The sequence below is a fragment of the Zophobas morio genome, unplaced genomic scaffold (genome assembly GCF_036711695.1).
Source record: "Zophobas morio isolate AGI-343-1 ecotype UQ-CSIRO unplaced genomic scaffold, CSIRO_AGI_Zmor_V1 ptg000106l, whole genome shotgun sequence".
Taxonomy (NCBI): Eukaryota; Metazoa; Arthropoda; class Insecta; order Coleoptera; family Tenebrionidae; genus Zophobas; species Zophobas morio.
Genome location: NW_026972211.1, coordinates 294691 through 303773, shown reverse-complemented (window position 1 = coordinate 303773; position 9083 = coordinate 294691). Strand labels below are relative to the sequence as shown.

The following is a 9083-nucleotide window of genomic DNA, read 5'->3' as shown; positions in this document are numbered from 1 at the left end:
TTTAAGGTTAATAACCTTAATCAAAGTGGAAGTTCAGAAAGGTATGATATAGCTGAGCCAATTACACCCCAACTTAAAATTTTTCTTTATAGTCAACGATAAACTTAAAATATAAAGGAGTAGACCGCCAAGTAATCCCTTTCAATTTTATACACTTTCTATCAGTACGTAAAAAAAAAATAATAAAGCAGTAAAGGTTGTATTACCCGGACTGTAGCGTACTCTCTTTACAAAAGCTATATGTAGCCTTATAAAATCAAAACGAAAAGTCTATGAGTTCAATATTTATTTTCTATCTCTTAAGCTTGTAGCCCTATAGATATATTAATACCCACCTGTTAAGTTTATTGAATTATTGGGTGTTGTAAAATTTAACCACTTTGAAAAGTGTTGTAAATAAAAAAGAAAAAATAATAAAAAAGAAGTTCCAAACTTCATCATTCTTTAAACATTAACTTTTCTCTAAGAATAAGTTATTCGTAATAACAAAAATTAGATATTAACAATCTTTTTGAAAATATAATGGATTTAGTAAAATTATTAAAGTGCTACTTAAAGTGGAAATTAAAAAAAGCCTATTAGTTTCCCTAAAAATATATACTTCTTTTAGACTATCAATCTTTTCACAAAGTTCCCTACGACTAAAAACTTCTAATAAAGTAAGAATTATAACATTTTATTTTTGAAATTATTTAGAGCGAATACGAATTTTGGAGTTAAAACAAACATGCTGATAGGAGCCAAAAGGCCAGAAAAAGTAGCCGCCCAAGCATAGCTGGCCAAAAGCCTGCTTCCCTCAAGAACTGTTGAAGTATTTAAACCCAGAAACTGTAAAACTTCCTCGGGATTAACCCCAAAACAAAATAACTTGATACGCGTTAAAAAAACTATAATAATAGCGCTTGCCCAGTTCTAAGGCAGTAGTAGAGGAGAAAGACAGTTAAAACCCCATTAACACGTCTCCCTATAATAAAAGCAAGGCCATATCTGTAATCCCAATACTTACTGAAGTTTTGGCCGAGAAAATTTTACTAAAAAACAATACCTGTCTACTGCACTTATAAAAGTACGCCGGGCTGAATGAAAACAATACGACAAAAAAGTTTCCTTCTTTTGAGTGTCAAATTTATTACTTTCAGAACCGGTAAAAATATTGCTAAGTTTCACGAGTGTCAAAGCCGGTACACAACGAGCTGTGAAGGCAACAGTAACAGCATCCAAAGGCAGCCTAACTCTGCGAACCAAGCGCCCAAGTCCAAAAGCCACAACAAAATCAGGTGGAATGGAAAAGCTTAAAGATAGTTATAAAAAACAGTGTCATATATAAATATAATGATATAAGCAACCCTGAGCTGTGTATTAAAGAGAGAAGTATTATTAGAGGGACCGTCTCAGATAATTGAAAAGATACTACTGTCTTAAAACGATCGTTTTTAATGCAAGCATTCAAATCCTCGGCGCAATTATTAAAAAATTGGTTTAACTTTTCTTTAGAGTCTTTAAAGTTATGAAAAAGTTATTAAAGTTAAGTAGTTCAGCATTGGATTATAAAAACTTACAAAAGTGACTTGTACAACGCTTCTTCACTACAAAGTTATAAATTTCTGTGTACCGAAAAACCTTAAAAAGCTATTTTTAACGTATTCTAAAGTAGTTTTTGTATTTCCGCCTAAATAGAGCATATCGCAAAACTTTAAGTCGTTTACTAAACACTTCTTTTTGTTTAAATAGTGATAAATACCTTATTTTGTATATTAAGTAAATAGTTAAGATATTTAGTTAAAATTTCTTAAGTAAATCAATAAAAAAAAAATAAGTATAAAAGAAATACACAAAAAATAAGGCTGTAGTAGAACTACACATTTAAAAAAAGGAAAGTATTAATCTCTAACTAGATATTACAACTTCTAACTGTTCTACAAACGTGCATAAAAACGGAGGAATCAGTGCAGCGAAGTAGCGCTAATTGCCACAAGGTTTTACAAGTGTTAAACGTTTGGGAAGCCAAGTCGAGCGGTACTTGCAGGCTAAACTGACGGTCACGTTTTATGTACTTTAGCTTTCGTTAGGCGAGTTAAGTCACACACAGGCACACACGACCGAAGTCAGGGCTATTTTCTTTTAACTATTAGCTCGCAGTTCCTACTTGTCTCCTAAATTAATGCTAGCACGCTAAGAGTGACATGGAGTCCTGCTTAAATTGCACGCTCTTAATGTTCCTTTTGACTTTTTAGAAATACTTTGGTTAGTTTAAACGGTCATCATAATAAGTGCAGTTAAGAATAAAACCGTTTTTAAATGAAAATACCACCTGCTCTCATGTCGCTCCCAAGTAAAACACCTATAGCCCATCATTCCCTAAGCTATTGTGGCGGCACACTTGTATTAGTAATGGCGAAAAATTAAGAATAAACCAAGTTTAGTATTATCTACTTTATGTTTCGCTGGACAAAGTTTGAACTAATCGTAACATATGCACTTGTTGTCCAAGTCTGAACTCACCGCAATAGCGTTCTCGCCCACAGCGCGACTAAGGAAACCACTACGTGTTTTATCATACGCATCATCACCCTTTTTGAACGGATAGCTAAGCACGCTAACTTCCTTCTTGCAGGAAATCCATCTACGCTTATAATAAAGCAGCGTAAGTTATAAAAAGCAAAAAAATTGAAGGTAAAAAAATTACAGAAGAAAGCTATAATTTTCTAAATTTAAACTTATTTGTACCCGTTAGAGGATTGCTACCTTAATGTTTTTGCTCCCATCAAAGGTGGTAATCAGATGTCGTGGTCCCGTAAGGTTGGTTGTCTGCTAAAGGCCTCCGCGGGTCATATTTGCAGCCCCGGTAGTTGGCGGTATGTATCTCGCCGTAATTCGCAAATCTAGCAGGCGAGTCTCGTGTTTTGGTATACTCCGCGGGGGCAAGTGTACTTTCAACGCATTAACGCACCGAGGTGTCGCAGCGCAAAAGCTTGCGGGGTGGCCAAAGATCTAACAATGGTGGCACTGACCAATGCGACTGCTTTTTCGAAGTTTCTTCAATTTGAAGATGGGCAATAGTCTTCAAATTTATTAGCTTTTGTCGTTCCTTTCTGAAATATGCACCAGCACTAATTTATAACGAGCACTTATTCCACTCGCCATTGACAGCGTCCTCAGTGTGCAACCGTGCAGCTCGGAGGGGTGCGATGCCTTGCGAGCGCAGGTCCGCCTCCACGGTGGTCCTGTCGAGTTCACAATAAAATTCACGGAAAACAAGTTTGTAGAGCTAGTCTTGAGATGACTAATAATGAAAAAAAAATTGTAATTTCTTGCTGCGTATTAACGCTGCGATTGCGCGGTATTCTTAAGCTGTGGTCGGAAATATTTTACTTCGGAGAAGCTTATCTCTTGACCTCGGGATCGGGGAGCCGCAGAATTGTAAGAGTTGTACAAAAAAAAGCCACTTTTGTTTTTAACATAGGGTAATATGAGGATTTCCCTCTTTACGAGTTCGCAGGGGAGTGCTGCAGTAGATGGTCGTTTATTATAATAGGGTTAGTGCCAGAAGCGCTGCCCATCTCCTAGTTAACGGTCCCGTGTAAAGCTCTTAAGAGCTTCTCTGGTCTCTATTGAGTTTCAGATTGTCATTACCTTTGTCGGAGCTATTATTATTTTTATTATAAGGATTAAACTTAACTACAATTTTATTACTAATATTTCTATTTTTATTACCGCATATATTTTTTGCTATTACTGTTGCTAACAGTTATATTATTATTAAAAAAGCTATTACGGGAACTATTAGCCGCAAGTTTATTGCTACTACTACTATTAATCTTAATATTACCTACTCACCAATGACTATACTCGTCTTTTGTAACCTTTAGAGTCTCCCTCTCTTCTAGTATACCATCGAAAATATCTGTTTGATTTATAATTTGTAAGGTCGAAAATACAATATTATTGTTAGTTATATTATCAAAAGGCTCCCTATGCCTTTTCAACTTATTTTTGTCCCGAGTTATTTTAGTAAACTTCAAGAAGTACTGCTTTTGTAGAATCTAACTTTTCTCTGAGTTCCTCATTTATAGCCAATAAGTTACTATGAATGCTCGAAGCTCTTCATTAGAGAAGGAACTCATATTCTTAAAAGTTTATATACATAGGTTTAAAAAGAAATAGAATTTGAAAGAAATAAAAATATATTAGTAAATTAAAAAAAATAATATATATATACGGTCGGTAATATAAGTTCAGTAATCAATATTTACGTAGTTTAAGTTTTCTAATATGTATAATTACTTTTAAATAAATCGCTATGCTAATAAGTTAAATATAAGAAGTTGAAGTGCGCAAGCCACGTTCACTGCCCGGCGGTTTGACAAAGCGGAAAAGTCTACTTGATTAGAATTTACGAGGGGGAGGTTAGCGACTATCAAAGACCGAAAAAGAGTTGGGTCGGTGAGAATCGAATCCACGGCGTTGAGTGTGCGCGTCAAAGTTCCTAACCGCTGGGTTACGACGACTAACTCTGTATGATGGTTTTACGTATTAAACTGTTATACTTACCCCGTACAATAACCGATTATAGTTGCGTAACCCTTTTTTATTTAACATACCTAGCGTTGTTAAGTTGTAAGACAGGCGCTAAATATACCCATTTTTATTGTAATTTGTAATTTGTAAATGGTTCATACTGGGAGAACAAAAATTAGAGTAATGTCCGTTCTTTCACCTTAACCACACCATTTTTAACTAATTTTTTATAAAACTGTAAAAGAAGAGTAGTTCTTGATTAGGTCTAATGGTAAATGAACTTAAAACAATTACCAATCATGAGTCACATTAAACCTAAAAATTAAGACCCCCCTACATTATTGCTTTAATTAAACGCGTGAATTTAGGTTCAATGGAGTAAGAGTAATTTTAAAGAGCTAATTAACAAAATTTTTATATATATAAAGTGCCATTTTTTATCGAAAAAGTGAATTAAAGATCTAACTAATTATAATATTCGTATTTAATTTAAGCAGTTTAAGTTATAGCAGCTATAACAATTGTAAGTATATTTTTGTGTATATAAAGTGTAGGCTATTAATGATTTAGTTGCTATATATATATTTATATGAAATTGTGTTAACGCATACTTGACAATGTGCTCACCATTTTATTAAAAGCTCGTATATTCGGTAGTTTTCATTTCGCCCCGATCGAGCTATAGGAAATACCAGTAATAATAAAGGTGGTATGATTTCTAAATTTGTATTCAGTTGCTGATGCTACAATCTAGCATGCACCTCTATCATTATTTTCATTGGATATTATTGTGTTAACTGCGACTAATGCATTAACCATTCATAATTTTTGTTCTCTCATAGAAAGCACTCTTCGCGTATTTTCTCTTTAAGTTACCTTTCTGCATCGGTTTTAAGGTTCTGCATTTATTTTGCTTTCTTTCCTTAAGTTCTATTTCCGCCTGTACAAAGCTGGTTGTGTATCTACTCTCGCTTTAAGATTTTAGTACTGTTAATTATATTTGCTCTAATTATTAGTTTACTTTATTTTTTTTCTTAGTTCATGTTTTAACTCTTTTAAGTTCATCGTTTAAGCCCTTATTGTCGTTAGAGCATTTTAAGATCTTCAGGGTCGTAAAAGCTGATGCCTACCGTTTTTTAGCCTCTACTTTGTATAGTGTGTACATATTAAAGATATTCATACAAACAAGCTGTCAAATTATTTTATCCTATTATCGTGAACAGCCTATTTAAAGGCCCCCTGAGCTGATTGAGATTTAAATTGTGTTCTCCGTATAGTGTTTTATTTAGTTTGGGCTTCGCCATTATTAACATTCTGGCGTTTACTACACTGTTGTTCGTTTTATAGGGTAGAGTGTGATAATGGTCTCTTAATACCTTGCAACTTAAATTTGATATGCTTCTAATTAGTTCCTTTTGTTTTTTTTTAAATATTTATAGCATTCGATCTAAGTGTGTTTTCATCACTTATTTTTTTTGTCTGCCTTTTCAGTAGTTAGAGGCAAGAGGGGGTTTGGTTAAGTAGGGTTTAGTAATATATTTGAGTAAAGAAAAGTATACTTTCTCTTTTTTTTTATTAAAAAATTCTTCTTTTCGTTGTTTTTAATAGTGGATGCATGTTCTGATGAAATGGACGATGGCACTGTTATTTAGTGACTGTTTTTTATTAACTCTTTTTTTTATTTTTTTGCAGCCATCGTTGGGATGTTGTTGGTTTGCGTAAACTGGTTTGGTTTTATTGTACACATGTTATTATAACATATTACAGTTGCCTTTTTCCTGAGTCATATGTTTCTTCGTAGCCTTACTATCTTCAGCATTGTGTTGAATTGGTTGTCGTGGTCATGTGCTGCTTTAGCAGTTTGACATTTGTTCCAGTTTCCTTGTATTGCTGATGTCACTCTGTTTGAATGGGTAACTATTTTTAAACTATATTATGTTCTTTAATTTTATAATCCTTTTAGTTTTTAGGCTTTTATGTTCTGAATTTGCATGCCGAAGAGTAGGTTGCCTGTTCTAAATTGAGGATTAATTTTCTGTTCATGCATGTGTACTATGACTTTGCAAACGAGAAGTTTTGGGCGTTTCCATGTACTTTTTCATTTTTAATCATTTTTTACTGTTGAGAAAAATGGCTTGTGTAAAAGGCTGCTTTTGCCATTGCTGTGTGTTATTACTGAATGCTTTTAAAAGTTAGTAAGCCTTAAGCTTTATAATTTGCCGCCCTATTACCAATTTTAGCTGAAGATAACTTAAAACGACTGTAGAAGTCCTTTGAGAGATTCCAAGGGAAAAAATGCAATACCGATCTGCGTATCAAAAGACTTTTTTTTGCCGTCCTTTGTTAAAAATAATTGAAGAGATTTTTGGTCAAAAAAAATGGTTAAGCGCATTATCCGTATAACACCCTGATTTGTCGGGTAAGGCCTGCATCTTTAGAAGGAATGGTAAAAATACTGCATCAGGGTAAAAAGAGACATATATTTTCAATCTAATACTTAACTATATAAATGGTGATTACTCTAAATTAACACTAAAAGCCCATACGTTCTTAGCCTAAGCGTTTTATATGGTTACTTTTGAATTGATACAGTGTAGAATTTGCTTTACTGTTAGTTTGTACTTTTATTAAGTTATAGTTTAAATCAAATTTGTATAATATGACATTGAAAGTAACTAACTTAGAGAAGTTAGCGTAACTTTTAAATAATGCTTGTATAATACCTAATATGCATATCTCGCCTATATTGGAATGCTCCTTCGTTTTTTGCTTTAATCGTTTTGTAATTCTGGCGCACTCTGATTTCTATTTGGCCTTGTTGAAACATACCTGTTAACATGCTTTTCTTAAAACGTATATTTCGTCTTCCTCTCTTTTTTCCAAGGCAGTTACTACAACTTTAAACTGGCTTCCGTTATATCTTTGATTGGTTATGTCTGTAACTAAGGCTTTACTTAACAAATTTCATTTTAACAGTTAAAACTCTTCTTTTCTGATTAGGATGATCACAATGTCAATTTTTCGACCACTTTAAAACTTTAGGGAAGAAATACAACCGTTTACTTTACAATGGCTCTTTTTTAGTAAAAGACGTTATAGAACTTAAATTTCTACTATGTAAGATATATTCGTAACATAATGAAATATTAACACTAGGTATGCGTGTTAACATATTTTGCACGCGGCATGGAAAAGTTGGCATCTTATACTATAACTTTTAAAATATTATAACTCGGGAGCTGTCAATACCCTATATTTCCTTTACTGTTTTACAACTAATACTATGGAGTGTGCCAACCGTTCCCCCGGCCGTACTCTAAACCAGTTTTATAATTGTGTTTGTCCCCCCGAGAACCACTTTTATTAATCCTTTCTGGACGTTTGGTAACTTTTTTTATATGCTTTTTTCTTCTTTTCGGCTGTGGTTACTGCGATTTTGGCAGAATATGATGAATCTAAGAGAAAAACTTAATGGATATAATATACTAAAGAATTGAATATATGATTTCAAAAGAGTAAGTTCTTATTGCGCTAAGTCAAAGCCTACACCGGACACGCTTGGAGTGGCCTAGTTGCCATTCTGTATTTTAAAGGGCGGAAGGTTCAAAGGTCACTCACTTTTCAGAAACAGAGTAAATGGTTCCTTTAAATTGTAATTCCTTAAATAGATTAATTTTTTTTAGACAAATTGGATCACACGCGTCCGTCAATATTATGGATTTATTATAAACAAGAAAAAGATAAAATTACAAAGTATTAAGTAGCTAAGAGAAAAGCGAGTATAAGATATATACACTATTTTCGACTACTAACAGCTAAAATTCATAGTATATAGTCACCTGTGTGATATGAATTAAAAGATTGTATAATGGCAAGTTTTAGGAAGCTTAACCTTTTAAAATAAAAAAATAAGGAGCATAAGCCTAAAGATGGCATATTACCGACATCGCTAGTTTTTTTTTTAATTTTACGTAATTTTTGTATTAGTTGCAGTCTATTCACAATAAAAGTCGCTAATGATGTGTATACTTTTTCAAAAAAAATTTACTAGTATGTTTTGCATGTGGTTTAGTGCGCTAGCTTTGCTTTTTAGCGACAACAAATTGTTCAACATACATCGCTAGCGAAGTATATGCGGATCTCTTAAGATAGAATGTTATTTATAACAACCAGAGGAAGCATACCTGATGTATGGATTACTTGCTTATTTCTCTAATTTTTTTTTCATAGGATTAGCGTGGGTATCCTCAAGCGATTAATGCTTATTCTTTAAAATATTTATGAGTTCTAACTTAATTCTATTATTTATTTGCAAGGTCATACTTTCAACCAGCTAAGTATATACAAGGTTTTAAGACAGTGGCAATCCTTCTCTAAATTGCTAGACTGTAGACGATATGTGGTTAATAACTGGGGCGCCTCCAATAACTTTCTTAATGCCAATGTCTGTTGTGTACGTGTTCAAATACGTACTTGAACAATAGTCGCTTCAAGAACTTGTAAACCTGGCTAAACGCAACGTGCTTTAAGTGGCTGCTCTTTTCATATTCGTATATACATTAGTT

At 33.4% G+C, this 9083-nt stretch overlaps 2 long non-coding RNA genes across 8 annotated transcripts; one reads left to right on the top strand and one right to left on the bottom strand.

The window, feature by feature from the left end:
• Positions 1 to 858: 858 nt before the first annotated feature.
• Positions 859 to 1476, bottom strand: LOC135144535 (uncharacterized). Its single transcript, XR_010283190.1, has 3 exons — positions 1347 to 1476; positions 1046 to 1291; positions 859 to 987 (listed from the first exon to the last, which is right to left on the bottom strand). It is a non-coding gene; the product is annotated as an uncharacterized LOC135144535 (long non-coding RNA).
• A 3993-nt stretch (positions 1477 to 5469) lies between these two features.
• LOC135144513 (uncharacterized) lies at positions 5470 to 8455 on the top strand. 7 transcript variants are annotated; one of them, XR_010283181.1, is made up of 5 exons: positions 5470 to 6169; positions 6320 to 6431; positions 6482 to 7902; positions 7962 to 8150; positions 8202 to 8455. It is a non-coding gene; the product is annotated as an uncharacterized LOC135144513 (long non-coding RNA). The 7 variants fall into 7 exon arrangements; XR_010283184.1 differs by having other exon boundaries at positions 5470 to 6431; positions 6482 to 6608; positions 6785 to 7902; XR_010283183.1 differs by having other exon boundaries at positions 5470 to 6431; positions 6482 to 6608; positions 6759 to 7902.
• Positions 8456 to 9083: the final 628 nt, after the last annotated feature.